The 27,787-nt window shown below is 29.8% G+C and overlaps 1 protein-coding gene across 1 annotated transcript in view; it reads right to left on the bottom strand.

Moving 5' to 3' along the window:
* The window catches only part of LOC113375578 (trypsin-1-like), a gene marked incomplete in the record, with an annotated part of 382,748 nt that extends 369,913 nt beyond the window's left edge, over positions 1-12,835 (bottom strand). Inside the window, 1 exon segment of the mRNA XM_026615510.1 lies at positions 12,619-12,835.
* Positions 12,836-27,787: the final 14,952 nt, after the last annotated feature.

Raw genomic sequence — 27,787 nt, 5'->3', positions numbered from 1 at the left:
TGCGCTTCGGCTTTCAGTTCCCAGTATTTTCTCTTTTCGCGTAAGTCGTGAATCATTTGCATTCTTCTTCTTCCCATTCCTTTCAGTCCTATTTTACCTTCGAAGACGTCGTGCAGGAAGCACTTTTTTGCAGAACGGGTCCGAACCAGTTTCCTTTTATTTTTAGGAACATGCTTAGTAGAGTCCTTTCTTCGTCCACTTTATCTTCTCCGTTTTCCTCCAGCACCACATTTAAAAACTCTCGAGGTAGTTCTTATCGGCCTTTCTAAGAGTCCTTGTCTTCTATCCGTACAGAGACTCGTTCGAGACCCAGTTTCATCATATGGCATTTAAAGTTTAAATATCGGTGGAGCCGTTCTTGATGGACTAAATATCAAACTTGGCTTATATACACACGCAAAAACTTTCAATTTTGGTGTCAAAATATACTGAAAAACTTGAAACGTCGAAAAAACTTAATATTAGCGAACAAGATTTCTGCCGAACACACATACTTAATAATATGAATACAAAAATAAATAATTTAACATATAGTTTGTTTCAACTTCAAAAAATAATTATTTACACTTATTCAATAACTGATTATTTTTCAGGTGTCGTTTCTTTTGGATACGGCTGTGCCAGACCGAATGCTTTAGGAGTTTACACCAACGTTGCCAGACACATGGACTGGATTTTGAATACAATAGATCCTCATCAAAACGGCCCAGGCAAAAACCCTCCAAATAAAAATCCTCCGAATAAGAAACCTAACTCCAAACCCCAACGGAAACCAGCTCAATCGCATTCACCAATTTTAAACTTATGGGACGTTGGAGACTTTGCTTTTAAGAAGCGAAATCGCAGGTATCGAAAAAGATTGTAAAATGCCGGAAAAGGATATAAACATTTATGGGAGTAGTCATTTGACCGGTATACACCGTAGCCCGATTAATGGAAATAATATTAATTTACAGGATCTTTGTAAAATAATAGACACTAAATAATCCAGTACCAAAGTACCAATAACATATTAGCCGTATTGATCAAAAATGCATTTCTGAATTATTGTTAAAATATATGCATCTATAGCAGCTAAAAGTTGTTTTAATTTTCTTCCTCAACCATTTTTTCATTTGCATTTACGTAGGACAAAATAGTATATATAGAGAAAATAGCCCAGTGGGCTTATTTAAAAGTCGTATAGTTTTAGAAGGGTTTTCGCGACTACTTAACATTAAGAATAATCACAATTGCGTCAGATGTTGAGCGTCATTGTCACATTAATGTTGTCGCAGTAATAAATTCCAAAGATATGTTCACGACATAATAACATGCATCCCAAACAGCGACAAAACACATCTCGTAAATTATTTTAACTCATAAAACAATCATTTGCAATTTACTTCCGAAATTGAAAAAAGCAATTCCATCAGCTTCCTACCCCTACGGGAAAGTACCACGGGCCCAGGCTTGTAAGTCATGCTTGGCCCAGCATTGGCAGAAACCTGGAGTGATAACGATGGGCCAGACTTGATTGCCAAGACTGGGCCGGGCTTGATTGCCATGACTGAGCCAGGCTTGGGGCTAGGCTCGATTACCATAACTCTGCCAGGCTTGGGCCAAGCTTGATTGCGAGGACTGGGCCAGGCATCATTGCCATGACTGAACCAGGCTTCAGCCAAGCTTGATTGCCAGGACTGGGCCAGGCTTGATTGCCATGACTGAGCCAGGCTTGGGCTGGGTTGGATTACCTCGACTGAACCATGCTTGTTTGCAGACAAGGCGCCATCTTTAAATGGCGCGACTGAACCGGGCTCGGTTGCCAGAATGAAACTTAAATTATTTTTATTTTATAGACAAAATGTAAAAGCTTACGAATTGGACAACGACGTTTATTTAACTCAATTAGATTTAAAATAAGGACGTCGTCTTATATTTATAAGAATTATATAAACAGAATTTCATAGTTAAAATTAATTATTGTAAGTACATAGGAGATGTTTAGAACTTTAGCTACAATTTTAAATATTCAAAGAAAATTCTTTTTCCTTTCTGCCATTTTTTCCACATTTAGCTTCGTAACTCTGAACGGCTGGACCTGCCTTTGTCAAAAACCACCAGTTTTCTCTATCATTACGAATTGAAGGTTTTTTTGGATCATTCAAAACGGTTGTTCCGTACGCCCAAAATCGTCGGCAAAAAATTGTATCCACACATACACACACACACACCCACACATACATTTTTTCTGAGGTGTGCCAAAATGCTAAGAAACCTTTGAAATGTAAAGATATGCAAAAATTTTCAATTACGATTTTTTGACAATTAAAACAATTTACCCTACGGGAAGTTAATAATACTAATAATAGAAGATGCACATTGACAATAACTTACTTTTACCCTACGGGAAGTTAATAATACTAATAACAGTAGATACACATTACTTTTTATTTATATTTATAGTTAAATTACATTAAGTTAAATTAGTTGAATTTTATTATTAATAGTACATGTATATTTACTTCCGCTGAGCACAGAAAAGAACTAACGGCAGAAATTACCGCAATTTTTTCTGGTGAAGATTTATATTTCGTCATAATGAATTTTGAAACAATAATAAACAATAATAATAATGATAAGAATACTAAAAATAATTAATATAAATAAATATTTGAATAAAACAATGACTTACTATCCATAATTTTGTAACTTTCAGTTTTTCTAAAACTATTTTCCCTCGCCTTTTACTTTACGTCCACACTCCCTATATTCTAGCTGAACTTCTTTTTTTTTAATTTTCTCCATTATTTTGTGGACATCTTCTACATACTTATTAGTACAACCCGCCGAAACCATTTGAAATACGTCGGTCTATATGAATAAATTCTTTATTAAATTATAATTCATAATTGTAAATGATATTTATATCATTTTTTGTTGTAAATTTTAAGTAATAATTTAATGACTTGTGATTTTTTTGTAGAAAATATCTAAATAATTTATAAATACCAATGCATTTCGTGATTCCTCGTCTACTTTCAAGGAGTTCTCGAAGGCTAGAAACGACTCAATATTTTCACAGGGCAAAACATAGATCATACTCCATGCTCTTTGCTTGTTTGGGACATCTCCTGTCTGCTGTACAATTTTTAACATTTTTTTTTTGAACTGCTGTCCGATGGTATAATTCAAGCTTTTTTTTAATTTCGTCATTTCGAGATGCATTGTAATTTGTAAAAATAGCGCCAGTTGCTCATAGTTTTGGATATCTAGAAATTGTACAATAAATAATCGCGATGTTATTTTACTTTCAGACACTCTGTGGGAGTGAATGTAATTTTACTTTTTGTATATGAGTAAGAATAATTTTATTTTTAATTTTAATTTTAGAATATCATAATATTTTTATCACAACAATTAATACTAATCGCGTAATTTCAAAAGCTTAAATGATATTTCAATTGATATCTGAATCATATATCTAATACTGTAAAAAATAAGAAATACCTTTGGGTTCTGTTGTACTATCAACTGCAGCTTTTGCACCAATTTCAACTTCACCTTCAGAGAGTTCTGAATTATTTAAATCATCGTTTGCATTATAGTCCCTATTATTGTTGTTATTCAAAGGCCGTTTTTGCGATAATAAGTAAGAGACATTTTTAGAATTTAATAAAACAGACTCACTATCTTTATCGGAGTTTGATTCATTATCGGTGGTCTCTATATCATTTGTTTTAAATGATCTTTTTAAACGACGCAATCCTTGGGCATAATCCTCTGAAACGTCAATAAATCATATTAAACAATTTCAACAAATTGAGCACAATTATTTTTATTGTAAAAATATTTGTGCAAAATTTACTTCGATAGATAATACTATAATTGAAGTATTTGATGCACATAAATACTCACTAGCTTTGCTAATAATTTTGATTGGATACTTTATCCATGTCTCCTGGTCAGGTACTACTTCAAGTTCCACCCACTTCATCGCCTTGTTCTGATCTTTTTTTGGCGGCCATAAACACTTATAATTATCCTTATTAAGCCAACTAATTGGAACTAACTCTACCATTTTTTATTGTTTTTAGTTTCATCAAATTCCACCACTGTATATATTTTAAAATTTTCCGTCATTTTCAAAATTTATAATACAATAACCCAATAACACAATAATAAAAAAATAATCACGGGAGCATAGCAAGATTAGCAAGCAATATCACACTTTAAATAAATTTAAACATGTAATAAAAGCTATTGCAAACTGTGTATTATTAATGTTCAATTATATTTGCATTTCACACAAGTGAGGTTAAACAATATTTTATGTTTTTTCCAAGAAGTAACTTCTGTTAAACATATATCAATTGATGATGTTGGATAATCGAATACTTCTCTACTTTTACTTTCCACTATACCATAAATATATAAATTATCAATTATTTCTTGAGTAACGTATTTTTCTTGTATATTTAATATATTATTAATCACAAATATTTTATCATCTTTCAATTGAATTATATTGTCTGGATTTTTACAAGTAAGAGTGATACCTCATAGTTTAACTTTTTCTACCATTATATGTTGCTTTTCGTGTAAATCAATAGTCTCGAAGGTATGTCCATAAATGCACTCACATAAATTGTTTTTTTTTAATTATTTTTATTTGATCAGCCGTTTCTAATTCATCTAAGCGATTAGCAATTTGAGGCAGTGGTTTATAAGGTGATTTGACCAAATGTTTGAATAAACCTATGTAATTTTTACCTCAAAATGCTGATTATTCGCTTAGAAGCACTTGCAAATGACGGACATAGTCTGAAGTATGTATTAAATTGTGCATATTCACCGTATTCAGATGACAACAAAGTAAAAAATAGTTTTAGTTGATCTTGAGCGTATTCAACGTATTTTACTGCATTCAAATCATCATTTAAAATTCTACACGCGACAAATAATAATAAGAAATGCCGATATTTATTTTGTAAAGTAAAAAAAATCGAAATTGAGTAGCTTTCCATTTAGTAACTTGGTCAATATCATACAGTTTTCTCTCAAACTCAACCGGAACGTGTGATGCTATAGATTACATAATATTATTCAACAGGTTGACTTTAGGTTTTTTCAGCCGAGCATTGTTTTACTACTAACAATTTTTCCAATATATTTTTCATTACTCCAAGGTGGAGTAAATGCATCAAATCAAGAACGACATCACGGATAGGATCAAACTCTTTCAATTTTGACAAATTGGTTTTAAAATTCTCTAATATGCTTTCGACAGTACACCTTTCGCATGCAAAAAAAATCATCTGGATTTTTTATTGCTTTAATAAAAGCTCTCGCTGGAGAGTCAGCAACAATACAAAATATTTTGAACGAATATTTAATTTCATTCGAAATGAATCCTTCTGAAATGTATTTATTTGCTTCTTTTACAAGATCTTTGAGATAATTTTTTGCAGAATAAGGCTTGGAGTCACCACAATAAAATGCGATTGTTGAAGGCTTACTTTCATAATTACGGTGGTAAACTTTTAAAATAATTGGCCATACTTGAACCAAAGAGTTATTATAAATCGAATTTCCATCAATATGAAGCTGAACTGCTATAGTATCTTCCATATATATATCAAGAGATATTATTTTTTCTAGTACATGTTTTATACCAAAATAAATATAACTTCCGCTAGTTTCGCGCTTGCTCACAATTGACTTCATTGGACACAATGTTTCGTTTTTAGTAACTGCTTCGAAGTTTTTGGCAAATCCTCATGTCCTTCTTCACGTAATATTGTCAATAATTATGTTCACGCCAAATTAGACGTGACAACGTTGCACTCTTTTTTCTCAGAAAATATTGCATTTTGCAACGCCGCATGGACAGTTCGCATCTCAAGATTCGACTACGAAGGGTCCTTCTAGGTACCTGAAGGCACTGGGTCAAGCAGTCTAGCTAGACCCAGTCGCGAAACTATCAGCAACAAATACTAAAATACTATACAAATATTCAAATATTATACAAACTAAAATATTACTACCATATAAACATGTAAATTTACAGTCTGAAATAAATTAGTGTAAATCTTCTTGTTATTAATCAATCTTTACAATTAAAACGGTTGATAGAGCCACAAATTCTATCTGGTCCTTCAGCTATACATTCAATTAAAAACAAATTCTGTTACTACGTTTAATGTTAAAATATTCATATTATCTAATGTCCAACAGCGAAGTTTTTCTTTTAATGTTTTTTTCGTTACCACTTCTCCACTGTTTTGTTACAATATGTGAAAATTCATCTGAATACAATATGTGAAATTTCATCTGAAAGTTTGTCATTATAATTGTCGAAAAAATCGCTGATGACACAGCTTTTTGAATAACTATCATTATTGCTACTGTCGAAATCACTAGAGACGTTATCCAAGTTGTTACTAAATTCTTGTAGATTACACGAGTCTGTATCACTAAGATCACTATCCTCATTTTCAAAACCGATGTTAGCACTTATTTGATTATCTTTATTTAAAACTTTTCTTTTTTTATTTAACGCGCGCTACCTTTGAACTCCAAGGTACCCAGCTGACATGATTACTTTAAACAACCATGAATAATGAAAATAACTGTGACTCAGAAACTAGTAAAAAATATATAAAAAATTGACTGACTAAATAACACACGATGTATAAGCAAAGTTTACAGACTAATTATACTAAATACTAATAAGCATCGATGCAAAGCCAACGATGTTAAACCAAAATAATCGAATCATGCCGTACATAACCGAACGCAGGTCAATCTTGATCCAAGCCTGGGAATCATTGGCATGGCCAAGGCTGTGTTACCCGGTCTTGGACCAAGCACGTATAATCATTGAACGGCCAAGGCTCATCATCAATGTAATTTTTTATAGCTCAAGTATATATTTTAACACATTATAAAATATTATATATAATAAAAATAAATATATAGTATGGATAATTTCTGTTACAAAGTTGACAATATTCTGAATACTCGTATGTGAAATATGTGTGGGAATATTTAAATACGAAATTGTAAGTTCCAAAACAGCTAAAGGGATATTTAGGATAGGTATTTTTAACTTCCCGTAGGGTAAGTTATAGTAATCGCAAAAAAATCGAAAATGAAAATTTTTATATATCTTTACGTTTCAGAGGTTTCTGAACATTTTGGCATACCTTAGAAAAAATGGATGTATGTGTGTGTGTGTGTGTGTGTGTGTGTGTGTGTGTGTGTGTGCGGATACAAATTTTCGTCGACGATTTCGGGAACACGGATGAAGCAATTTGAATAATTTAAAAAACATTCGATCCGTATTGAAAAGGAGACGTGCTGATTAGTTTTTGGCGAAGGCAGGTCTAGCCGTTCCGGAGATACGGGGCAAAAAGTGCCAAAAACGGTAACTCAGTTTTTAAGAGAACGGAGCGTCCGATTTGAATAATTTTATTTGTATTGACTAAATAAAAAACTGTTCAAATTTTTGGAAAGGCAGGTCCAACGACTTTGGAGATATGGGGGAAAAAGTAAAAAAATGAGCCATTTGGCGGTCAAAAATAAACATTAGACATATGCACACCAAATTATCAGATATTTTATAGAGATTTTAACAATAAGTATAAATTTTGTTTACATTCCTATGGGTTCCGTACCAATGTTCATCCGTTAGACGGCGACGCGGCGCTTACGCGCTTGTATTTTGTCTCCATATGCAATTAAAGCCGTACGATTGCTTTGAAAAAAAGTTCAGATCTTTCAAAATATGTCAAAATAAAGTAAAATTAAAAAAAAAAAAAAAATTAATTTTTTTTTCAAAAAAAGTAATTTTTTGTCCAATTTATAGTTTCTCAAAAATCTTATTTTTTCGAAGTAAAATTTTTTCAAGAATGTTAATCGTTTTTAAAAAAATAATATTTGGTGCGGGAAGTTCCAGCAATTTACCTTAAGGCACGATGCCTTAATTGCCTTAAAGATTAATTAATTAACAAAGACAGAATTCCACTTACAGCTAGTTATAACGTAAACAAATAGAGTGAGCGCTTTGCACAGTATTGCACAACAACACAACATGAATAAAAATGAAATGAAGAAATCAAAATAAGTGACTGAAAATAATAGTCAAAAAACTTCATAAATTTTTATTAAGTTGAGTCATGTTTTATGCAACTATATAAAATAAAGTTTGTGTGAAAAACTATGTGTTAACACTTTCCACTCGGGAGTCGGACTGCTAGTCGGTACGCTGCGCCCGGAATATTATAGTGCTATACATATCACTCAACTCGGAATTTTTTTTATATCGGATTTTTTAAAATGTGGATAATCATTGAACGGCCAAGGCTGGGTTACCCAGTCTTGGACCAAACATGGATCATCATTAAACGGCCAAGGCTGGGTTAGCCAGTCTTGAACCAAGCATGGATAATCATTGAACGGCCAAGCCTGGGTTGGCCAGTCGTGGCCAAAGTCTGAGTAATCATTGGCATGGCCAAGGCTGGGTTGCCCAGTCTTGGCCCAAGTCTGGGTAATCATTGGTATGGCCGAGGCTGGGTTAAGTAGCCTGGCCCACGCATGGCCCAATACTGTTATGCCGAAGCTAGGTTTTCCATTACTGGCCCAAGCTTGGACCCTTCATCAAGTCTGGGGGTTTCCTACATGGGTAGAACTTTATCGCGAAAACAATAACAATTATCAATTGGTATCATGGACCAACTTACTCAGGTCGATACCTAAACTATCTTTCCTACAACCCTCTCTCTACTAAAATAGACACCATTATCAACTTAATAGATCATGCTATACTATTGTCTCATAACAAATTTATGAAGAACAGAATTTTATACCTCCAAAACCGCCATAATATTTCAACTGGAAAACCAAACCGCGAAAATTACCTCGGAAATATTACCTTACCCTTCATAAACGATCTATACTACACATGGAAAAAACTCTTCATTGAACATAATATTAGAGTAGTCTTTACCTCAGATAACACTCTTTCGACCTTATTTACTAAACTAAAATCTAAATTCAATCCGAAAAATTTAAGTAATTTAGTATATAAATTAAATTATCAAAATTTAATTTTAGTTTTACATTAGCGAAACTGGCCAAAATCTTCATAATCTCTCAACAAAAAAAAATAATTTAAAAAATAAGAATCAGAATAAAACAATGATCACAGAATACATAAATAACTAACAGCATAACATTGATTTCCTAAACCCAAGTATACTACGTTTTGAAATCAATTTATTTAAAAAAAAATTTAGTAAATGTTGTAATATCGTTAAACAATAAAGCAATTAACAAGACACTCGCTCTGTAATGATTACAAAATATTCCTCGATCATTTTTCAAACAATATTATTACTGAATGAAGCCTGTCCCTTTTTTATCACTTTCCAAAACCATATGTTTCTACCAGTTTGCAAATTTAAAAAAATCTTTGTAAACACATGTATTCAGAGCTTAGACTTCAACAACTATGTACACAAATTTAATTTTTTAACTCTAATTCATAATTAGTTATAAATATATGAACTACTGTTAGCTTGGTGTTACAATTGTGTTAATTAGTGTAGTGTAAGGTAAGGGGCCCAGTTTCTGACCTTTTTAGAGTGACGGTGGAGGTTAAACTATAATAATTAATATAAAACTTAACTTAATGAAGAAAATTATAATTTTATCTATTAGTTTAGGATTTTTAAAATGAAGTAATGTGCATAAAAAAATTATTTGAACTAAATTTATATTTTAAATTGACGTTTTAAAAATTGACATTAAGAGCTGCAGTTTCTGACCCTCAGAATTCTTCGTGTGGCAGTTTCTGACCCTGACCGTAGCCCAATTTCTGACCCTCAAATTTAATCATGATTAGGTTATGAAGTGCTTACTAATTTTAAATAAACTGAAATTATTATTAAAATAAATAAATTAAATATTTATTCTAAAAATATACAGTTTGTTAAAATTTAACGTATAAATAGTTCAAGTCTTGTTATAACATATTACACAAACAAAAAAATTGAAATTAATTATTTAAATTACTTGGACTTTTTTTTTATTTTAAGAGCTTTTTGTTTCTTTTTTTCTTCAAGTTTTTCTTTTTTAATTATTTTTTCTGCCTCCTTGATGGCTTTATTTTTGGACCTTTCAGCTTTTTCCAATTCCTTTTCTTCTTCTAATTTTCATTTAATTAATTGTAATTGTATAATTGTATAATAATAGAAATATTAGTAAACTAAAACAGTCATAATTTAAGCGTTGATAAAACTGTCATTTTTTTATTAATAATTTTATCACTTAAAAGATGTATTTACAAGATTTAAATAGAATCTTTCATTTATACCAATGAATATTAAATGTAAATTTATCACTTTACTACAAAAAATAGTAAAAAAAATATAAGATAACAATAAATATAATTATTTTTACATTTAATGAACAAGTGACTAAAAACATGTGACAGATAACCAAGGTTAGAATTGCAGGGTCAACAACTGTGACATACACTTAAAATTGAGCCTAGTTATTGACCCTCAAATTTCAGTAATAAAACTAAATTTAATATGTTTTATAAATATTTTAAAATAAATTTTAATTAATTATTGACTTATTTGTATATTTTTAGTTAGATTTTCGTACTTACATCATAATTAGTGCACGAACTCAATTGTCGTAGCTCCTTACATAAACTGTTTAGACTAAAGCTAAAAAATGGCTTCCACAGTCACTTTTGGTTTAAAAATTTTTTTTTATTTAGTTAATATTTTTTATATTTTTTTAATTGACATTAATGAGGCATAGAATAAATTACTGTCAATTAAGAAAAAATTTATTTTCACATTAAATGTATAGTTTTTTAATTAATTCCAAAAAAAGTTGAAAAGGTCAGAAACTGGGCCAGGGTCAATAACTGGGTCTTTTACCTTAGTAGTTGTTTTTGTATGTAAGTACCTATCTTTAAAAATAATACGTTGTATCAATTTGTTTTTCTAAATTAATTATAAAAAAACTTTTTAGTTCTCCATTGAATGACGGTCTCGATGAAGAACATACGGAGAACAAATAAAGCTGATTTCCTAATTGCTTTAGTTTTTTTTAATTGGTGATATTGCCTGATTCAGCACATTCTTTTTAATATATATACATATATATATATATATATATATATATATATATATATTACTCTAAATAAAAAACACTTCAAGCTAAGTACAATTGAAGCCTGATTTGAAAATATATCTCATATATTAATTGTGATGAGATGTTAAGACTTGGTAACAGTTTTAAGATTTGTCCACATTTATTCAACTATTAAATAATTTAATGTGTAATTATATAATACACAAGTGAAGCGATAACAATTGTCATAAAAAATTGTTGCTGTTTCGATTTCAGATTATGACCCACAAGCGATAGCAGATTCACTTTTCATATTTGTGAATAACATATGGGCTGTTTACAGATTATTAATATCCATCATAAATATAGCACTATTTCAAACCAATATAAATATATATAATAGTTCTAATGATACTAAAGACTCAGTACGATGACTAGAACTGTTATCGAAGGATTCTAAGTAGAACAATTATATAAAGTATTTTACCAAAAACAAATAGTAACCTAAATGATAAGCATATATATATATATATATATATATATATATATATATATAATATAATATATCTCAATCCTACTGTAATAAAGGAATACTTCAAGCATACTATAATTAAAGCGTGAACTGTATATTATGACATCAATTGCAATGTGATATTAATATTGTGTTTACAGTTTACTTGATAGCAATTGTTAAAAGATAATGTGTTGTGATATATATATATATATATATATATATCACAACACATTATCTTTTAACAATTGTTATCGAGTAAACTGTAAACACATTATTAATATCACATTGCAATTGATGTCATAATGTACAGTTCACGCTTTAATTATAGTATGTTTGAATTATTTGTATATACATATACATCTATCATTTAGGTTACTATGTTTTGTTGGTAAAATACTTTATATGATTGTTCTACTTAAAAGTCTTCGATAACAGTTCTTGCCATCGTACTGAGTCTTGAGTATCGTATAAATGTTCATTACATACAATTATATTGGTTAAAAATGATGCTATATGATAAACATCAAAATTATATATATATATATATATATATATATATATAATTAAATTAATTTTATTTTTATTTTGATTTAGATTTACTTCATGAAGGTATTATCGTTGAAATTAAAGTCAACAGTAGTTTCATATATCGATTGTATAAATGGTAAACGCTTATGCAAAATATATAAAATAATTACATAAACCATAATTTAAATAAAAAAACAATAACAACTCTTAAATAAAATAACATTCAATCAATAACTTATAAGTTATTGTTTATATAACTTATAAGTTACGATTGAATGTTAGTCAACATTCAGACAATCATATATGGTCATGGTGGTTTGAAAATGAGCAATTAATAATGGCAATATTTGTAATTTGTAAAATTTTGCAAAATGATTAAACTGTTATTTGTGAGCTATTGAAGAGTGATAATTGTAGTTAGCAAAAAAAAATTAATAACTTACTTCAAATCCATAATGAATAAAAGTCTACAAGTATTAGCGTCCAGCATGTTATGCAACAGGTCTAAAACGTCATGCTTCTTTTGCTTGCTCTGCTACGTATTTACAAAGTATTCAATTACATTTTTCATCCAGCATCTCAGCACACATTAAATCACATAATAAACAATTAAATCAATACTTTTTAACTTATTTAAACAAATTAACCCCACGACTGTATTCTAACCGACCACAACAAAAACTGCGTGCCGGTGAAGCACGCGTTCACAGAATTGCGACCATCAGCGCCAAGTGTCAAACTCGATGGACACACCAGAGGTTTTAAATCTGTGTTGCGCTGTTATTTATTTATTAACTTACCGTAAGGTAAGTTATTGTAATCGTACAAAAATCGAAATTGAAAATTTTTGCATTTCTTCACGTTTTGAAGGTTTCTGAGCATTTTGGCATACCTCAGAAAAAAATTATGTGTGTGTGTGTGTGTTTGTATGTATGTATGTATGGATACAATTTTTCGTCCACGTTTTTGGGTGCACGGATCAACCGATTTGAATGGTTTAAAAAACATTCGATTTCTATTGTTAGGGAGATTTAGTGCTGATTAGTTTTTGGCATTGGCATCAAGATACACCCGTTTCGGAGATACAAAGCAAAAAAGTGCTGATCATGACAGGTTTTAGAAGAACGAAGTATCCGATTCGAACGAATCAAAAAACATTTTGGTTCGTGTTAACTAGTCAGTGGCGGATCCAGGGGGGGGGTCACGGGGGTCATGACCCCCCCCCTGAGCCTGTTTTAGGACTTAGATAAAACACTAATTCAACAACAAAATTACTTCATAATGATTTTATTTATGTATTTTGTTACCAAACACATTTTATAACTAGAATATTTAACTGATTGTAGACGAATGACGGAGTCAAAAACCCTAAAATTTAAGGATTTTTTTAATCGTATTGCAAATATATGTTTTATTACAGTTTAGGAACAAAATTTCATTCAAAAATCAAAAAATTAAACTGAGTGAGTGGTCCTTATGCATGAACTTTCAGTAATCCTAACATCTGTAAATAGACGACTTAATCAATATATAAACTAGTGGGGTGTATGGCATCCTGCCTTAAGGCAAATTGCTGGAACTTCCCGTACCTTAGCGAAATGTTCGAGAAATATTAAATGTTTTCAAATAGGTTATTATAAATATTGTAACAATGTCTGATATTTATAAGAATTATATAAACTGAATTGCAAAGTTAAAACTATTTATTTAAAGTATATAAGTTTTAAATTAAAATTAAAATCTGAATTATTTTCGATATACAAAAAAAAGTTTTGAAAAAAAAATTAAGCCAATTTTTTTTCAAAAGCAATTATTTTGTCAAAACAAGCAGAAAGTTCTTTGAATCATTCAAATCGGCCGCTCAGTTCTCTCAAAAACTGTCATTTTTTGCACATTTAGCTCAGTATCTTCGAAATTGCTGGACCTGCTTTTGCCAAAAACTAATCACCTCATCTCACAATCATTACAAACTCAATGTTTTTTAGATCATCCAAATCGGATATTCCATTATCTCAAAAACTCGATTTGCATTTTCAGCACTCTTTACTCCGTATCTCCGTAATTGCTGGACCTGTCTTTGTGAAAAACTAATCAGCATATCTCCCTATCAATAAGAATTGAATATTTTTTGAACCATTCAAATCGGTTGATCCGTGCGGGAAGTTAATAATGACTGATTTAGAGAATTTTATCTAATCGGTGTAAACCATTTGGAAGTGGGAAACTATTGCAATTTTTTTTTTCAAATATAGTAGTTATTTTTAACTTCTCGAAGGTAGTTTATGTTTTCATCAAAAAATCCGATTTGCTAATTTTATGTTTTCTCGACGTTTCAAGCCATTCTGATTTGGAAAAAGTATGTGTGTGTGTGTGAACAGATTTTTTGCCGAAAATCGCCGTTTTTTCAAAAACGGCTGGACCGATTTCAAAAATTTAGAAGCCATTCGATGTATCGCGATGAGGACTAGCGTTTATCAATTTGGCGCGACGATCAGCCAAGTCGTTTTCTTATAAATAGCAGAAAAGTGGAAAATTTTCGTCTACTTTTTAGCCCGCAGTTCTGAATCGATTTTGAAAATTCAAAAACCGTTCGAAAGATATTTATTGGAAATCGTGGTGATGAGTTGTTGGTAGAGATCGGCCTGACCGTTTTCTTGTAATAAAGTGTTGAAAATTTTTTATGACTGTAGATACCATACCTTCTAGATCATACAAAAATATTACGGCCACACGACAACTCGTTTAGCTTTAAAAATTCGTCAAAGTTTGCAAAAATTAGTATAGTTTTTTTTGGCATTTGTCAAAATTAGACCTTTCATCGACGATTGCTCAAAAACGTCTGAACCGATTTCAGAAATTTACTGAAGCGGACTACTAACGCCTGTCAGTTTTGTGCGACAATCGGCCGAGCCGTTTCTTTAAAATTTGGAAAAAAGATTTAAACTTTTCGTCCATATTTAAGCACAAACTACCGAATCGATTCTGAAAAATCAAAAGCTGTTCGAAAGATATTAGTTGGGAATGAAACTGATTAGTTTTAGGTGAAAATCTACCGAGCCGTTTGCTTGTATTTCGTCGTTCAAAAAAATATTTGAGCCGATTCTTATCTTATCTTTTTTGATGATATATATCATGATCTTATACAACTTATTGAAATATTACGGCCTTATGACAAGTAGTTTAATTTTGAAAATTCATCAAAATTTGAGAAAATGAGTAGTTTTTTTGACGTTTGTTAAAATTAAAAGTAGACGATTTACTTGGTTTATCGATAGTGTACTTGGTCTTAAACCATTAAAATCCTACGGCAACTGGTTCAATTATAAAAGTTATTGAATTTTGAAAATTTGCCTTTAGAAAATACTCCGAGTTAACGTATTCGTTTTCAATTATGTGTGACATTGTAAATCCACTGGGAATACCTTGAATTCCTCATAAATTAATTTCTTTTTTACTGTTTAAGTCGATTATTAACACATTTCGGGAAATTCATGTAACTTGCCTAAAGGCAAAATACCAATACAAACTAGTTAAAAAATGGTTTGAATATTACACATTGACGGAAAACGAACACATAGGAAATACGAAGCCGAATACATACACACGGTGAATTTTTTAAAAGCGAGGCCAAATAATCCAAACTTTAATTATCATAAGTAAAACCACTTGTCGCAGGCCTTATTATAGTTTAGTACGTTCGTTTAGAGCAGAAACTCTATCGTCATGCAAAGTTTCACTTAAATCGCCGAAAAAATCTATTATGAAAAAGAAACGACTTGACCGATTTTCGACAGAAACCATTCTTTTCCAAATGATATCAATCGAATAAAAAACGGTTAAAAATTTTTGACAAAAACATGACGATAATTTTTGCACTTTTCTGCCAATAGTAAAGAAACGGATCGACCAATTGTCTCAAAAAACTAAACAACGCAAGCGCTCATGCCAATAGTAAAGAAACGGATCGACCAATTGTCTCAAAAAACTAAACAACGCAAGCGCTCATCCAGTTTCGTTTTAAAGTTTTTAAATTTTAACATCGGTTCAGACGAGAAAACATCGAGAAAAGGTCAAATTTTGACTCACGTCAAAGACGCAAATTATTTTTTAAAAAATACACATATATAAGGTAAGGCTAAGTAAATTTAAGCAATTATATTGTGAAAACTAAACGAATAACATAACAACCAATAAGACACATTAAACAAAAAACCATCTGACTATGTATTGAAACAACCTCCAGCTAATTCATCACTGTAAACATGTGTTTTTTTGCTGTTTTTAAAATTTTTTTCACTTGGTCTTTTTTTACCCCAAAGGCGGGGTAAAATCCGACGGCGAGAGGACAAACAATCCAATTTACTATTTTTAATTTTAAAGGGATTTAACGAAATAATAGCTACATTATTCGACCAATGAAAAATATGAATTTTATAGATACATTTTTTACAGAGATTACTCTGTATATAATCTTGATTTGATATTTTGTCCAAAAATAGTCACCAGCAGAGTTGAAATAAATATTTATTTAATTTATCTTGTGTAAAAATGCTTTTTTTGACGTCGTAAGAATCAGGGTGGTGGCTGATTGAACATTTTTCCCTCTACTTTCAAATATTGTTGGTAAGAAATCCTTAACTTTACTTGTTTTAGAGATATCGGTGGTGGACCTTTTTACCCGCAAAACTTTAAGCACCGTTCTATCTTATATATAAATATATATATATATATATATATATATATATATATTTTGTTACATACTCATTGAGGACTATAAAAACTTTTCATATATGACCCCCCCCTGACGCTGAAGCTGGATCCGCCACTGTAACTAGTGATGCATGGCATCGTGCCTTAAGACAAATTGCTGGTACTTCCCGTAGCAGAATTAAATATTCGAAGAAAATATATCAGTAATTAATGAATATCGATCAATGATTAATAACAATTGTTTTAAACATTTTCTAACAGATAATTATAATCACTATATATTTTATCGTTCATAAAATATACAGCGACGATCTTATCGCTCAAAACACTTAAGAATGTTTACATTAGCAGGATGTACCGAATAAATCTATCTGATGATATTTTCTTACGATTAGAAAAACGAATTTGAAATATATACAAACTGATTTGTAAATTTAAAATTTATATAAAATATATTTGTGTGTGTATGTGTGCGAGTGAGTGACATAAACCAAATAGCTCATAGAATTGTCCTGTATACTAATTGCTATTGAAAATAAAATTAAAAAAAAAATATTTGTATATTTTTGACAATTTTGAAAGATTTTTTTTTCTGAAATTTTGGAATTCGCTTGAACGTATAAGTAAACTTTAAAAATTAACAATCCTGGTACGGAATCCAACAAAATTGTAGCAAAATTAGTACTCATTTTTAAAATTTGTATTAAATATCTGATAATCTGATGTGCATAATGTAAAATGATCTTCGTCCGCTAAATATCTTTTTTGTTTACTTTTTTCTCTGTATCTCCGAAACCGCTAGACCTACCTTACCAAAAATTTTATCAATTCTTCATTTCGTCAATATAAGTAAAATGTTGTTTGAATCATTCAAATCTGGTACTCCGTTTTCTCAAAAACTGAATTATCGTTCTTGGCACTTTTTGTCCCGTGTCATCGAAACGGCTGAACCTGCTTCCACCAAAAACTAATCAGCACGTCTCCTTTTCAATAGAAATCGAATATTTTTTAAATCATTCAAATCGGTTCTTTCGTGCGCCCGAAATCGTGGACGAAAAATTGTCAACATCAATTTTTTCTAAGATATGCCAAAATGTTCAAAAACTTTCAAAACGTAAAGATATGCAAAAATTTTCATTTTCGATTTTTTGCGATTACTATAACTTGCCCTACGGGAAGTTAAAAATGGATTAGTTTTTGGGGAAGGCAAAAAAATTTTTTTTTGATTTTACAGGTAAAATTTTTTTTTTATAATTTCCTAAAAAATGTTTTTAAATATCGAAATTGATTAGGATTTAAGTTTTAATTCTAGCTAACATTCTAAAGCTCACTTATATACTTGAAATAAATTATTGTTCTTTTCCTAATTCCTCATATATAATTTATATGAATATGAGATAAGGACCTTTAATGCTAACTTCGCTTATTTAATTTTTGTTATTTACTATTTATTTAAATATATATATAAACATCGTCGTCCAATTTATAAGCTCTTATACTCGTCTATGAATTACGATTAATAATGAAAGTTGCAGTATTTATAATAATCTATTTGAAAATATTTAAAATTCCTCGAAATTTCTTTAAGGTACAAGAAGTTGCAACAATTTGCTTTAAAGCACAAAACCATATAAAAAATACTTAATCGTTTTAATTTTATTAAAATAATCGCTCATGCGCCTGATAAACGTTTAATATAATATCACATTTATTTTGAATTTGCTAAGTGTTAATAGAAAGCTTCCATAAATAAATTCAAGCCCTTTTGATGTTATAAATCATCCTTTATTTATCACATTATTATGTAATTAATAACTTTGAAAATTCCATTGAAAATTAATGCTCACAAATTGAACTATCTGATTAAATTAATATGCACTGTTTAATGCATATTAATTTAATCAGAACTCTTGGACTGATCATCGGAATCTGACTCGGCGGATTTAGTTTCGATTAGCTCTCGAATATGTTCCTTCGTTTTCATCTTGTGGGTACCCAGTATCTGAAATTTTACTATCTGGTTTTGAGCGTAGGCAAATTTTTTTCTGAAATGCGCCTTGGCAGCGGGAATCGACTGCGTAGAAAAATATATATTTGTTTAGAAATAACATTTCAATATATTAAATTTTGGCGATTGGAATACAAACTTTAACCACATGAACCCCAGCGCCGATATTAACCAGAACCCGTTTTGCATCGGGAATAATCGCTCTAACAACCAATGAAGATGTGATGGGGATCATGGCCTCGGAGTCATCGAAAAAGTTACGTATTTCAGTAAGTATTTCTATCGATTGCGTAAATTGATCTTGGGCAATTTTTAATTGTTTTACAGCATTGTCGTAATCAGTTAATTGCTAAAATAAAGTTTAATAATAGTACTATTACCTACTTGATAAAAGTCATATTACTCGACATAAATTATGAATGTGATACCTGTTCCACTTGATGTTTTACAGCAATCAGTTGTGGTATATTCATTTCTAACAAGTTCACTTCTTGCATTCTTATGATGCTAGTGTTATAATTAGGTTCTGTATCTGAATCTTTATCCATTTCGAAAATTTAATATTCAAAATATTCTTACACAAAATTATTGTTTGTATTTTGTTTAAGTTAGTCAGTTGTCTTGGAAACAATACATTAAATAATAAATTCGGCGTGTCAATTATGTCACAACAAAATATTATGGAACCATGACAACATGCCAAAATAGCAAAATTACAAAAAATACCCATTAGATGTGTTTTCTTAGAAGCTGTAACAACACTTAAATCTAATTGAAGAATGGGCGAAAAATTGAAAAATAAAAATAAATCCAACAAAATCTTACACTATTACTTTTACCCTCCGGAAAAAAAACCCGCTTACCAATATTATCACAAAATGATACAGTAAAATACCTAGGCATGCGCTTAGATAGAAGACTGACATGAACAAATCATATAAAATAAAAAATCCAACAAAGTCTGCATCGAGCATTCGTGCGATACACATCGGTAAATAAATTTACATAATCTGATAAGAGCGAGTGAGTCAGTAAGTGAACAATGGAATCTGGCCAGTACGGCCAGGAAAGTGACGACGATGACAGTGGTCATCATGATTTTGAGGATTGTGAATTGAATCCAGTTGATAACAGAATTACGTCAATAGAAGAGTTTGAATACGAAATGGATGACATTAGTGATTATGAAATAAATGATTTGGATAATAATATTAATGAAACAAAAGTTAGTGAAATTAATTTAGTTAAAAATTGTGAATATAAAAAAGGTAATAAGAAAAGTATTAAAAAGGGAGTAATAGATTTTAGAAAGAAAAGAAGATTGTTAAGTAATAAAATATTTGATAAGAATCGCGAAAAGTTAAGTGTGATAAGGAAAAAAGGTGACATTAAAGTACAAGTTAACAAAACACGTTTAGAGAAAACTAATAATGATGGAATTAATGAAAACGATGTAAATATCGATTGGGCAAGTGAAGTAAATGAAGAAATGGATATTAATTTAAATAAAAAAACCTATGAAGAGGAGTTTTTCTATTATGATGAAAGGAACGAAGGTCCATTTGTTATATATGCAGAATCAAAAGATAAAAATTTGGGTAGACTACATCCAATGGCGTTAGGAAGAATTTTACATACAAAAGTGTCAAGTGTTAGTAATAAGATAAGTAATGTTGCAGCTATAGGTATAAATAAAATAAAAATATGTTTTAATGATTGGAAGAGTGCTAATACAGTGGTAAAACAGAAATTACTGGACGAGTATAATATTAAAACTTATATTCCGAAGCATAAAACTACGAGAATAGGTATTATATTTAATGTAGACCCAGAGATTGAAGAAGATGAAATCATGAGTTGCATTAAAACGGATGTTGAAATTATTAAAGTGAAGTGTATTAAAAATAAAAAGGCATATAATAGCAGCTATAAAACACAAAGAGTGAAGATTTGGTTCAGGGGCAGTTATCTTCCAGAAAATGTATTTATTCATTCAGTAGCTTGCGAGGTTCAACCTTTTATTGAAAATGTTATACAGTGCCACAAATGCTGGAGGTTCGGCCATATTCGTCTTCAGTGCCAGGGCAGGCAAAGATGTAGAAAATGTTCGGATGAACATGATGTAAAAGAATGTGTGAGCCAAATAGAAATATGTGCTTTATGCCGAAATAATCATCAAGCGAATGATAGAAATTGTCAAACGTATTTATATAATAAAAAATTAAAGGAGTTGAAAGCATATCAGAATATTTCTATAAGTGAAGCTAAGCAAATATTGCGTAAGAGAACATATGCAGATATAGTACAGACCAAATTTTATAACAGAGATTATCAAAATGTATTTCCTTCATTAATTAAACAATCAGATAATCAATTAAAAAGATTTAATAATAACAAGTTTGAAATGTTAAATCATATTAAAGAAAAAGAAGTAGAAATTAATGAAGAAAATATATTGAAAATTAGAAAACCTAAGCACACGACATTAAGATTTGAAGGAAGACAAAAAAGAATAAATGCAGAAGAATACAAGGAAAGGAGAAAGGAAGTAACGAAATACAATAGTGAAGAAAATAACCCAAATAAAAATGAAGATGAAAAAGAAAAAAAAAAGATGAAGCAACAATTCAAAGAAATTTTTAACAAAATAAGGCACAGATTAAGTTATAAAACAGAGATAAACACAGAGAATATATGGACAGCCCTGGAAGAAGAAATAGAATCATTGTGTACTGAAAAAGCAGTGATGGAAACTAATAAAATAGGCAATGTTATTGAAGATACAGGTACGGAATAATAGTTTAAAATATAATAAATTCAACAACAAAACAATTATGGCAAGTAGAGTTATTATGGAAAAAAATAAAACTAATATTTTAAATATGAAAAAATTTAAAAATAAAAATATTAAAATTATGCAATGGAATGCAAGATCTTTACCGTCAAATAGAGAAAGTTTAGAGAATTTTATTTATGAAGAAAACATTGATGTTATTTTGATATCTGAGACTTGGTTTAAAATAACTCAGGAATACAAGTTTAAAAATTTTATTATAATTAGAGAAGACAGATTAGATGGAAAAGGAGGAACTGCTATATTGATTAATAAAAATATGAAGTTTAAAGAATATAAAATCAATAGGGAATACATTAATATGGATTTGTGTCAAATGTGTGCTGCAGAAATATTATTAGGAAGTAAGAAAATAGTATGTGTATCATTATATGTTTCACCAAAGGCTAATATTTCAGAAGGGCAATGGAATAGTTTACTGAATGGAATTAAAAAACCCTGTATAATTGGAGGAGATTTTAATGTCCATAGTCAAGCTTGGGGTTGTGACTATGAAGATACAAAAGGACGTAGACTACTGGAAGCGATAGAGGAGAACCAACTTTATATATTAAACGATAATAATAAAGTAATTAGTAATAGAATATGTAAATCAATAGTTGATATTACTATCTGCTCTTCAGACATAGCACATAAAATAGTATGGGATATGTATAATGATGATCTAGGCTCAGATCATTATCCAATAATAATGGAATTAAATGAAAAAAAGATCTTTGATGAAACTACATCTAATAGAAAATGGAGGTGTAGTAAGGCTAATTGGGAGCAATATAGAAAAGAAATTGAAGAGAAAATTGAAACAATTAAGATTTCAAAAAAAGAAATAAATTATGACACTTTTGTGGATATTGTTAATGAAGCAGCAATGAAGAGTATCCCAAAAACTGAAGGAATAGTAAAAAAAAGGATAATAAAACAAATTTGGTGGGATGAAGAATGTAACACCTTAATTAAAAAAAGGAGAGAAGCAGAAAAAAAATATAGGAAAAATATGAACTTAGAAAACTATTTACAATGTAATCTTGTTAAAAATGAGGTAAGAGCAAAGTTAAAGCAAAAGAAAAAAGAAAGCTGGGATAACTACATTAAAACTCTGAACCCAAACACACCAACCAAGCAAATATATAGTATGATTAAAAGATTGAAAAATATTGGAGAAGATACTGAAAAAGAAAATAAAAGATGCGACAACAATTGGATAGATATGTTATTGAATAAAATAGCCCCAATGGGAGTAAAGGATAGTTGTATGAGATTGCAATACTTGAAAGATAAAAACTATATCAAAGAAGTCATGAAACCGTTTAATATATGGGAGATGGACGTCGCAATGAATAGGAGAAAAGACACTGCACCAGGAATAGATAATATTCATTACGTTATGTTATCTGAATTACCAAATATAGGTAAGGAAGTGCTATTAAAATTAATCAATAAGTACTGGTTGGATACACAAATAGTTAGAGACTGGAATAAATATAATATAATTCTCTTTAAAAAGACAAATGGAAATGCAGATAATACAGATAATTACAGACCTATATCACTAGCATCGTGTGTTGCTAAAACCAAAGATTTAATGATAAAGAGAAGATTGGAGTGGTTTGTAGAGAAAAATAAAATATTATCTAAAAGTCAATACGGATTCAGAAGAGGGCTGAGTACGAAGGATAATTTATGTAAATTAATGGTTGATATTAATTTGGCATTTTCAAGAAATAATTATGTGGTGGCACTCTTTTGCGATATTAAAGGGGCATATGATAATGTCGTCCCAAGTATAATGTTCCAAGAATTAATTAAAATAGGATTACCATTCCGATTGGTGTCAGCCTTAACATTTAATATATATGAAAGGAATATAATAGTTAAGAAAGATAACAAAATAATTGGTGAAAGAGTAGTGAATAAAGGACTACCACAAGGAGGTATACTTAGCCCATTATTGTATGCTATATATGTAAGAGATATAGATAATATTTGGGTAAGAGGTACGAATATTATACAATATGCAGATGACATACTCATTTATGTAGAACAAAGGGATTTAAATCTAGCGTTTAATATTATGAAGGAAAATATTAAAAAACTTCATGGATGGTTGAGGGATAAAGGCTTGGAACTGTCGGATGAGAAAAGCTCGATAGGGGTATTCACAAGACATAGGTTGAATGATTTACCAACTCATATTAGTACGGAAGAGCATTCAATAGCGGTTAAAAATAGTAATAAATTTTTAGGAGTCAAGTTGGATCAAAAATTGAAATTTAAAGAATGTATACAAGATATTAAAAAGAAAATAGAAAAAAGGATAAACCTATTAAGAGTGGTGAACAAAACATGGTGGGGTGCTCATCCACAAACGAGTTTAGAGCTATATAAAACTTTGATTAGACCAATTTTAGATTATGGTAGCATTGCTTATCACAGTAGTCCACATGTAAAGGTGTTGGATAAAGTACAATATAGATGTATCAGAATATGTATTGGCGCAATGAAATCCACGCCAATAAATGCAATGTTAGTTGAAAGTGGAGAATTACCTCTAAAACTAAGATGGAAATATTTAATCCATAAATATATTTATAAGAAGATATTAAGAAGAGAGCCAAATATTATTAGTGGATTAGAAGAATTGGAAAAATTAATGGAGAATAATAAATTTTGGGATAATAAGCAAAATATTATGGTAGACAGTTTGAATTTCATGAAGAAAACTAATGTTTATAAGATATATGAAAACAACGTTAATCTTAAAAAATTATGGTTTGATGAAGGTAAACAATTTTTTGTCAATATTAATAATGAAGAGACAAATATTATAAACAGTAGAGGATATGAGGAAATCTACACAGATGGCTCTAAAGTAAATAATGAAGTAGGGTGTGCCATGATCCATGAGAAGAAAGAATTTCAAAAATTGATAAAACTACCAGATTTTGTTTCAGTATATACTGCGGAATTAGTAGCTATAGGAGAAGCGGTAAAATATAATAAAAACTTGAACATAAGAAGAGCAATTGTATATACCGATTGTAAAAGTTGTGTAGAAAAATTAATAAGCATAAACAAAAAAAATCTTTTTGAGGAAGCAATTTATACAGAAATTCGAAGCGAGTTAGAAAATATAAAATTGATAGGAAATGAGATAAAAATTACGTGGATCAGAGGACATAATGGAATAGAGGGAAATGAAAAGGTGGATAAATTAGCAAAATTAGCAACGAAACAAGGAGAAAAAATGGACATTATGCTGAAAAGTGATGTGGAAAACATAAGTAAAAGAAATGTGGAAGAGGAATGGCAAAAAATTTGGGATGACACGGTAAAGGGAAAAACATATAAGACTATAGAGAATAAAATTAGAAAAAAAACTTGGTTTAAAAGTCTTAAAAATGAAGATAGAAAATTTGTAACTACGTTAAGTAGAATCAGATTAAACCATGGCAATTTTCCAAGTCACTTATATAAAATTGGTATTAGGTCTTCAGCTATCTGTGAATGTGGAGAAGAAGACGGAAATATAGAACATATTATTATGAAATGTAGCAGGTATATAAAACAACGAGAAGAAATGCTGGACAAATATTATGACGACAAAAGTATAATAAAACCAATTGCATGGATTTGCATAATAAAAAATGAAAGAAATTATAAAATATTTTATGAATTTATTGTAAAATCTAAATTAGTTATATAATTTTAATTTAGTAATAAGATGTTATGTATTTATTCTTAATGTATATTCATTATGTTTGTATATGACCAAATGTTATATAACGAAGTCAAATATAAAAAAAAAAAAAAAAAAAAAAAAAAAAAAATCCAACAAATAAAACTATAAAACAAATATATATTTTGGATAATAGGAAGGAACTCTAAACTATCTCTGAATAATAATAAGGTTTTAATATATAAAACCATTATTAAGCCAATTTGGACCTATGGCATTAAACTATGGGGATGTGCCAGAAAATCTAATATAGTTATGATGCAAAGAATTCAATCCAAAACTCTTCAAGAAATGTGCAATGCTCCATGGTATGTTTCAAACCACACTATTTACATCAATGATCTGAACATACCTTATATTGAAGATGTTATCAAGGACAAAAGCTTCAATCATAGCAACAAAATTGAGAACAATCCGAACAAACTATTGCAACCGCTTCTACAAGCGCCAACAAGCAGAAGGCAAAAGAATCTGGCTCATAGATCTATTTGAGTAGAATTATTTTCTTCAAGTGAATGGAGTGATCCCGATACTATTAATTTATCATCATTATTATTTTATTGTTTTTATTATTTTTATATTATTATCATTCTCATTATTATTCTTATTATTATTACTATTACTGTTATAAATATCATTATCATTATTATTTATATTATTATTATTCCTTTCATTTATTTATTAACCCTCCGTCGGGCGCAGCCGATCTGACAGATACAGGGCCAACATTTTAGCATGTCTCAGTAGCTTCGTTATTTTATGTCTACTATTTATTCGTCCATATTAGATTGTCTTTGAACTTCGCATATTTTGCTAGTAGCAATTTTGTTAAAAAAAACGCACTAAGCCAAATTCTATTTGACGTACAAAATGACCAAAAACACTAAGTTTTTACTGTCCTAATTGTTTATATAGTCTTTGTATAAACATTCCAAGAGAATCTGACAATTGTTTTTAAATAATTAATTAAATTATTCATTTCAGAAAAAGTAAGGTTTGTGCGTCTAGCATTTTGAGCGCATGTACGGATTTTTATATTTTGCTATATTATAAAAATAATATTGATCTAATATATATTTTGTTTTTGTTTACACATAATATACATATTGAGCATTGTAAAAGCGCAAATTAAATAAAAATATATAAAACTATAAGCCTCCTGTCAATATATTTATAATCTGTATCTGTCAGATACACTGCGCCCGATTCTGTTCATACTTGGATTGCGCCCGACGGAGGGTTAATTATATATCAATAATATTTATTGTTTATTAAATAATAATAAAAAAAAAGATGTGTTTTTGGCAAGTTATACTTTTGCCCTTCTGACAATAGTGAGATTTGGCGCCACCAATAATTTCATTTTATCGCAAAAAAATCGATTCGCATGGAATCGAAAATATTTATGATGTGTGTGCATATGGAAGTGTGTTTACGTTTGTAGGGATACAGTTTTTTGTCGACGATTTGGAGAACATAGATCAACCGATTTGATGATTCAAGAAATATTCAATTTATATTAATGAGGAGACGTGCGGATTAGTTTTTGGCAAAGGCAGGTCTAGTCGTTTTGGAGATACGAGACAAAAAGTGGAAAAAATGGCAATTCAGTTTTTGAGAGAACGGAGAGTCTGATTTTAATGATTCACAAAACACTTTACTTGTATTGACTAAATGGATTTTTGACAAAATTTTTGGAAAAACAGGTCTAGCGGTTTCGGAAATCAAATAAAAAAGTAAAAAACGCCGATTGACAGACAAAAATGATCAATAGACATATGCACATGAAATTGTCAGATATTTTAATAATAAGAATAAATGTGTACATTTCTATGGGTTCCGTACCAATGTTTATCCGTTAGACCGCAACGCGATTGCTTTAAAAAAAAGTTTAACATTTGCAAATAAAAAGAATTCAAGTGTTTAAAAAGGTATGTTTTTTCAAAAATTTTTTTTTCAAAGTTTAAAAAAAATCGAAACTTGTTTTTAATAATTATTGGTACGGAAAGTTTCAGCATTTTGCCTTAAGGCACAATGCCATGCACTAGTTAAGATTTAGATTTACATTATATGAAGGAATTATTGTTGAAATTAAAGTGGACAGTAGTTTCAAATATCTATTTTTAAATAGATAAACGGTTAGGCAAAATATATTAAATAATTACATAAATCAATATTTGAATGAAAAAACAATAACAACTCTAAAATGAAATAAAATAACATTTAATCAATTTACCGCTTACTTCCATTTATGGTACGACTTGCCAAACTCCCACAGTAGGTTATGGTCATGATGGTTTGAAA

Source organism: Ctenocephalides felis, unplaced genomic scaffold (assembly GCF_003426905.1).
Source record: "Ctenocephalides felis isolate EL2017-DRISC unplaced genomic scaffold, ASM342690v1 CF-g0.4_SCAFFOLD_01886, whole genome shotgun sequence".
Classification (NCBI taxonomy): domain Eukaryota; kingdom Metazoa; phylum Arthropoda; class Insecta; order Siphonaptera; family Pulicidae; genus Ctenocephalides; species Ctenocephalides felis.
The sequence above is the reverse complement of the archived record's forward strand: the minus strand, read 5'-3'. Positions and strand labels throughout refer to the sequence as shown.